The following is an 8528-nucleotide window of genomic DNA, read 5'->3' on the forward strand; positions in this document are numbered from 1 at the left end:
TAAAGATGTTTCCTTTTGCTTGCTTTGCGGTGAAACAAAGCTCCTCTTTAACTTTGGGTAGCACATCAGAAGTATCTTGCTGCAGTGTGTCTCATGAACGCAGTGAGCTAAACAGGGCGCCTGGGCATGCCTCGCCACCCCTGGTCCACCTTTCCGAGTTCTTCCGCTCGAATTTTCCCATGAGCGTTACACCTGAGACATAATAGGGATGACGTCAGTAGATGCCAAGTACGAATTGAGTGCGTCCACCTGATTTAATATAATAAAGCTATCTTATCTTCTGAATTTGAACTGACTGGGGAAAAGGAGCTCCTATGGCTCATATTTCTTTTTGCGGCAGGGCGTTTCACACTCCTGTTACTATTGTTCACAGTAACCTCTTTTGAGGGTCGATTTCCGTTCATATTAGCGTTCCGATCTTCCTGTAGTGACACAAATCAGTTAAATTTCACGAGGTATACAAAACGATAAGTTTTAGTTGTCTTAAAGGTGCTGCACTAGAGTTAAAGCAACAGAAGATTTGAACGGCTTACTTGAAACATTTTTTTCCCTGCCTGTTGGCCTTGTCAGAAACAGTTGAAGCATCCGCAAATTTCACACAGGGTCACCACCGAATTGGATTAGAATGATCGGAATTATCCAGCGTTATCAATAAAGGGCAAAATTACTAAGCGCTGATTGGTTGAGAGAGAGGGCATTTTTTCTTAATCAAGGGCACTTTTAGTAATCAAGAGAGGGCATGATTACCTGTTAATGATTGGTTAATCCGTTGCATAGCAACCGTTCGTTATCTTGAAATTTGTTGCCAAGTTTTTGTTGCAACAATGGCTTGTTGTTTTATTGAAGCGGACGACGAATAAATTGAACTTTTGAAATGCGAAAGTGAAAACAAAAACACAAAACGAAGCACAGGCTATTGGAAAGAAATTTTTGAAAAGTGGGCGAAAACTGGGGTAAAGGAGGAACAGCTAGAAAGCTACGACATCCCAGAATTGAACGAAGCCCTGTCGCAATTCTACGCTGAGCTGAGAAAAGAAAACGGCCAAGACTACGAGTGAGACTCGCTAAAGGTGATGCAGGCGGCTTTAGATCGACATTTAAGAAGCAAAAATTTTCCAAAGTCTATCCTGAGGGATACAGAGTTCATGTCTTCGAGGAAAGTGTTGGAAGGGAAGGCGAGAAAGCTGCGCGAACAAGGGATGGGAAAGCGACCCAACAAAGCAAAAAGCCTGACGAAGGAAGAAGAGGAGATACTACGGCAAAACGGCCAGTTAGGCAACCAAACCCTTCGCTCTTTGATAAACACAATGTGGCGGCTGCTAACAATGCATTTTGGTTTAAGTGGTCGACAAGAGCACCACGACATGATGGTCGAAGATTTTTCCATCGAAAAGGATGATGATGGCGTCGAGTTCATCACTTTTTCCGAAGGGCCTAAAAAGACTAGGCAAGGTGGTCTCCGAGTGAAACCTCGGCTAGCTACTCCCAACATGTTCGCCACAGGCGAAAAGAGGTGCCCCGTTGCTCTGTTTAAACAATACCTGGAAAAACGTCCAGAGGAAATGAAGAAAACAAGGGCCATTTTACCTGGCTGTTATCGACAAGCCTCAAACCAGCGCCGTGTGGAACAAGAAAACACCGATGGGCAAGAATACAATCAATAACATAATGAAAACAATGAAAGAGGACTCACCGTTAAAAGATGTCTGCCCCAAAAAGAAGCTAACCAACCATAGTGCAAGAAAGACCGTTGTGAAGAAATTGAAAAGCTCCGGTATTCCAAGATGCGAGATCAAAAACATAACAGGTCACAACTCCGAGCAGGGCCTAGATGACTATGACTCCAGTGATGAAAACGAGCAGAAAATCATGTCCAACATCATCGACAATGCCAAGCCTGCTTCCACCTCAAGACAAGTTCTCCATCCATTGTCATCGGTTCAAACTCAGTCCAGGTCAGCTTCCAGCCATGTCTACAATTTCAGCCATTGCAATGTAACGCTCAACGACGCAGGAAACCATTCTTTGCAATCCAGTCTTAGCCAGAGCAAGCGGACTTACAAGAGAATCATGCTCCAGGATTCGGACTCAGATTAAACTTTCAGTTAAAAGCACCTTGTTGTTTTTCTGTTGGCAGAAACGCTCTGTTGAAATGAGCTTTGTTTGCTAGACTTTTGGCAGTGTATCACGACACAGTTTTGGAAAATAAAATTTCATTGAATCGATTGGTCAGTTCAATTTGATTGATGATTTGCCGTAGCAAAAAACAGGCTTCCCGGATAAAAATAGACTGCGCGCGTGATTTTCCTTCGTATAAATTTTGCCCTTTATTGGTAAACAAGTAATCCCATGAGACCTCGTACTATTAAGGATTATTTGCACTTGAGTTTTCAAAATTTTCCAAATTGCCCTCGTCGCTTCGCGACTCGGGCAATTTTGGAAAATTTTGATAGGTATGTACATTTGCCAGATTTCAACGAAATTTGGCCAAAATGGTCATCAGATATTAATGCATCACAGTGTATCAGGCTTTTCAGGCGCGTAGCTAAGGTTTCGATAGGGGTGTTCGTTGAGCCCCAAATCTTGCTGAGCGCCAGAGGCACTCTTACTAGGGGGGTCCGGGGGAATGCTCGATTGGGAAATTTTTGAAAATATAGGTTCCCAGAAACTTCATTTCCTGTATTTTGAGACCCATTTTAGGCAAATTACAACTTTGTTTTACAGCAGCTTTTAAAGCTATATGCATCATTTCGACGGCATAATTGTTTCCTCTTAAACTAAAACGTTCAATATACATTCCGCGCCCTGTCAAGTTCTGATAGCTATTCGAACTGCTGATAGTCATACACCAAGCTGGTAAACTACATCATTCTTAGGTGTAGGCCTTCGAACAAATTGACTATCTCGTCAAGATTGACAGGCATATCATATTTGATATGCATTAGAGCCAGGGCGGACAGCCTACTCTCTCCCATCACATGTAACACCTCATGTAGTGTTCAACCTCCACATTGTGCTTATGGAACATTCACATTCACAAGTAAATGTTCTCAGGCGAACTTGTACGTAATTGCGCGTGAAACTCAACAAGGCTTGAACTTTTAAGTTTAAAGTGAATCGCATTCAGAGAACAAAACGTTTCGCAAAGCATGCTTTTCTATGGCTTTTTCGGGCCGATGCGGTTTTACCGCAAAAAAGAAACGTCATTAAAATCAATCTCCAAGGGTTCTTGACAATTTTTATTTTTACTGAGGATATTAAGACATAAGGCCTAAAGAACGGGTTTATAACTCTATTTTGCTTTGGTTGATGTATTTCAACCACAGGAAATCTATTTAAAAGTTTTTTTTTTTCCGCCATTATTGATCTTCAAAGGGGTTCGTTCGAACCCCTCGAACCCCCCTCCTACGCGCCTGCTTTTACGAGATTCAAAATATTTAACACGTGACGTGTTAACATCTGACGCGACTACAAAAATTTTCCATTGTCCATCTTTAGGATGGGTTTTCTCACAAACCAATAGGAATAAAGAAAAAAGACTGACACACTTTGTTAGCCTATTATCTCCTGATTGATATAGTGCATTCTGTTTGGTTGTGCGCCTTTACGTGAGAGTGGGTAATTCAGTTAAGTACACGTCGCTAGTATTGAGTTTACAGGCCTCTGAGCGCTTATGTATCCAACAAAATAATAGAAAAAACATTGATATTTTCGCAAACTTCAATTTATCAGCTTTACAGTGATATATAGTTTCCCGTGGTTTTATCGAAAGCAGCGCGAGTACGCTAGATTTCCGTGAAGGCATTCGCGAAACATGGCAGTAACCTTAAGCTAGCTACTGTCCAAATTTGAAGGCAAACGAACAAATTCCTTTTGAGTTTTAGCTCTTTGAAGTGGCTCCTCCAAGTGAAAAAATTGATTCGGGAAAACAGCTCTAAAAATTCGACAATTCATGTTATTTCAAACTTCTTAGTATTGTTGGATAGCCAACTCTATAGGCTTTAATTTGATATAAGGGTTCAGGTATCTACAGTTTAAACCGGACGCGCAACATCTCTTGGACGCGAGAAACCTCTTAAAGTATAGGGTAACCTTAAGTGACGTGAATGTGATAGCAGCGTCATTAGTCAATCAGATAAGGAGATAAATTATCAAACCTTGGAGCTAAGATGGCTTGGTATGGCACAATAGGTCACATCTTATTCAAGGTGAGCTAAATATGAACTTCATGTTGCTAGTTTCATCGATATATTGCGGGAAACAAGAAAAAAATAACAAAAAACAGAAACATGCTCAGTGTTTACAGTTGTTGACAGATTAATGTTGCGATTATTAGGATTTTGAGAACGCTGCTTCTTAGTGCCTATAAAAAAGCGTGAAACTGACTTATAAACCTGGTTTTAGAGTGTCATTTCGTCAATCAAAATTCTGAATTTCAAGTGCACGTGATTATGTCTTTTACTGGGTAGGGAAACTCTCTCTTGAAAAAGTGCGCCAAATTGAGAATTTTGACTAAGCCAATTTTAGTAATTTTCAGTACCTTACCAATGACCTTCAAAACTAAAGCCCAGATCTATAATTGGCCTCAAATGATTTGTAAACACTTTAACTGCACATTTCCAAGCTCAAAATGAGGTTTTCCGTCGTTGCGAATTAAATAGAGCGAGGTCGAAAGAGGGTATGGGACACGTCTATTTCGGGTGCTTTTTTTGCCACGCCAGGCCAGGAGAAATCATTCAATTTATCAGGTTTAAAAAAGATTTCAAGAAATCAAAACCACCAATTCATGGAGGACTTTCATTTTTGATCATTGCCACCACTCGCTCGATGCTAGTAGACATTCCCACTTAGGTCCACTTAAACTGCCTAAATCTTCTGCGTCCTTCCCCAGTCTCTCCGTTTGTGGCCAAATATTTCAGCGTTTGTTCACAATGTTGAGTTCGCCAACTTTATAACAAACTGCATGTGTTGTCCATAACCCTTAAAGTAACTTCTTAGATAATATAGTATGTCATCAATGTTTTTTTTTAGTCTGTGTTACTGAAATATTCGTATTTTTATCAGGCAATTACCAAACTAACGGGTCACTCATATCTGAAATACAAGTTTTGGAGGTTAATTGATAAGACACCTTTTGAAAACTTATCTTTTATTTGTTTATTTATTTATTTTTATTCCTAGCATGAATCAAAAATATTAAATAGAAAAATATAGTTTATTAGAAAAATAGTTTCATATTACTAGCTAATACCAAATAGTGTTGACTTATGTTTTAATAAATGCATATCTGTAAAAGTTGTTATTTTTCGATTTTTTTCACGATCAATTCCAGTTTTTTGAACTCTTAAAAAAAAATGACCCATCCTCACACTGGGGGTCCCAGCGCATCAAAACGTTTGTCGGAAGTCGATGCGGGTTGTCTGAAAATTTGTTGACGTTAGCTTGAGCTTTGAATAAAACCAAAGGCGGTGAGCGACAAAGAAAACCACAGCGACTTTCATCACAGGAACACTTGCGAATAGATGGATTATGCAACAAATAGATGGATTTTGCCTCCGTTTCCGTGTGGGCTATCACGGTGTTTGTACATTGATGACAGCTACGATTATATTGGTGACAGATGAATATAGCAATACATCTTTTAACCTTACCAAATATTATTCATGTAACATGATTTTGTGTAAGGCTTTAACACTTACTATTACGTGAAAAACTGAAATTGTGAAAATTTCATATAAGAAAACTTCTCCTGGCCCTAAATATGTATTTCGGAGATGATTGACGCCTTCCGCACAGGAATTCTACGGAGACGGTCAGCCGTTGGGTTCCCTAACCATATGAATGTATTTTGATGGGCACATCAACTTCCATATCTGTTAGCTACCAAGAACAAGAAATACTACATGCGTTTTATACCTTTTTGAGGAATAAATATTTCTTTCCGACACTGTTTCTTATAGGGTTGAGATTCATGTCAATAAACGTTCAACCCGGCAAATAAAAACAAGCGTTCTGCCAATAAGCAGTGAAATTACGTAGCAAAAAAGGCCACTACGAGCAGAGAGCTTTTAACTTTCAGCAAAGCAAGCAATGACAGCGATGTGCTCTTTAACGTGATGAAATGTCTTCCCAGTGGAACTGTGTTGTTAAACTATCTTCTGTATTTTACACAATTTTCTCCTGAGATTTGACGTCTTTTTACCTCCGTCTTTTTTGGGCACTTTCTGAAAAACCACTTCATGTCTTATGGTTCTGTATTTTGAAAACAGTACACTTGCGATTTTCTGTCTCAAATTACACAATTCCCTTTTCACTTTTTTTGAAATGCACTGAAAGTGTTTTTTTATTAAAGTAAAATAAGGGCGACGGACTGTATAATCCAAGTAAATTTAACCGTTAAGCCGGTCATCTTGATGAATTTTACTCCTGATTACTCCTGAAACAAAAAAAAAAAAAAAACAAAAAACAAAAAAAAAAATGAAAAGAAAAAGTCGCACAATCGTATTGCTCACGTAGCAAAGCAGACACATTACTACGGGTTTTACTTTTGTTTGTACGTTTTCTTGCAAATGTGTAGAGAAATGCCCTATTTGTTATGGAGACGAGTCTGTAGAGTATCTGTACAAGCCTGCGCGGGGCAACGAGAACAACGAGGCGAGTATGGCTACAGCAGAAGAACGTTACTAGTTCCGCAGAATTACGGCGAAGTGGAAAAATTAGTAAACAAGGTGACCATAGAGGATTTCAGAGCTCTCTGTTACCCATTCGGTTTACTACAAGATGAAATGAAAGCAAGTCTTAAAGGGCGACTTTTTGAGCTTTACAATCAAAGGACAATTTAAAGCGTTATCTGGAACTCCTGTGCCAACTCCACGACAGAAAAATTGGCTTTAAATTTATAGTCAACCGACGAAGAACCACTGTTTCCTTCAGCAGCAGTCGACCTTGAACAAAGGATCGATAAGTTGGAACATGCCAGCTTGCGAATGAGAGAGTAGATGTAAGGTGGCGTTCGCAGTTCCGTATTTCTTTAGCAGAGTCCATTAGAGGGTCGACTGGGCGAATTATGCGGTCATACGACAAGCCTTCCAAAGAAGATACAGGAATTGAAACAAGTTCGGATCGATTTGTCCCTGATTAAAAATTTGTTTTGGAGAAGCCAAAATTGGAATGCCAAAGGAGTGTGCAGCGAATTGGAAAAATTACTTTATGCAGAGGGTGCTGCATCGAGAGTGGAAAGTCAATTAAAAGGTTGACTCAATATCAAAACGACTGCTTACGTTCTGTATAGGAAATTTTGGCGAACGTTGAAAAAGATTCCTTGACAAAAGAAACTCTGAAAGAGTGGGACGAATTACTCAGGAACATTAAGGATATCCGGAAGAGCCAAGAAGTTTATCGCCAAAAACTGTCTGAGCGAAACAATCCTTAAGTAAATACTCGGATAATATCACAGGTGTTAAGCTGCCCCTATTAAAGCTGCCAAAGTTTTCTGGAAACGTATTAGAATAGTCAGCGTTTAATTTTACGATGCATTTGTCGCATCTCTTGACTCACATAACAGACTTAGCAACGTGCAGAAGTTTATCAATCTGGTAGTATGGTAGAGCTTACAATTTTGAAGTCACTTAGTCTCAAGCCTGATGATAACCCAGCCTATCCATGGTGTTGCTTTCTATCTTTTACGTTAAGTCGTTGCCGCGCAAGCTCAAAGAGAAATGGGAGTTCGAGCTTGCGAAATATGACAATAGTGAAGAAGGCAAAGGAGTCAACATCAAGAAATTGTTTCAATTTTGTGGGAGAAAAATCACGACACGGTAAAGTGTGCAACAGCATTAACCAAGACACCGGACGAAAGATGGGAAATGCTGATGAAACGTTTTCAAACATGCTTTAATTGTCTGCAGGTAGGAAGCATCTCTCACAATACTAGAACATGCAATTCACCACGATGTCCTGTTGACGAATGTGGGAGGAAACACCACCAGCTCCTACACACCTCAGACAAGCTCTACACCAGTGAAGAGGATGTCCAAATCTTATGGGGTTTTGTTTCTGCGTATAAGCGGAACGTGCTGCCAACCGCCTGTCCTGTCTATGAAGTCAAGGAATGTCCTGTTCGCCTCCTACTGGATAGAGGATCACAAGGGACATTTCTAGAAAAACCATTGCTGAAAATCTAAAATTTTAATTTTAAATTTAAATTCTTTTTGGGTTTGTAGTCTCACAGTGCGAATCCTTCCGTCTATACCGGGAAAGGGTTTCCGTGATTCTACCGATATTCCACTTACCTCTGGGTATGTTGTCTTCGGATACCATAACGACGACGTTTTCTTTCAGATGAATTTCTTCCCTTGTCACTTTTGACGAACATTCAACCCGGGCAAATATTCTCGTACCCAAAGAGACCAAAAGTGATCTTGTAGTCGTTGCTGGTAGCGATAACGTAGGCTTTTGAGGTAGATGACTCAGACCCTTTCTTAACTTTAAGATACAGTGGACAAGTGAAGTCGACACCAAAATGGGTA

General features: G+C 39.9%; 1 pseudogene; it reads left to right on the forward strand.

The window, feature by feature from the left end:
• The first annotated feature begins 1073 nt into the window (after positions 1-1073).
• Positions 1074-2097, forward strand: LOC146451087 (uncharacterized protein KIAA1958-like; annotated as a pseudogene).
• Positions 2098-8528: the final 6431 nt, after the last annotated feature.

Source organism: Pavona decussata, unplaced genomic scaffold (genome assembly GCF_977016875.1).
Source record: "Pavona decussata unplaced genomic scaffold, jaPavDecu1.1 SCAFFOLD_402, whole genome shotgun sequence".
Classification (NCBI taxonomy): Eukaryota; Metazoa; Cnidaria; class Anthozoa; order Scleractinia; family Agariciidae; genus Pavona; species Pavona decussata.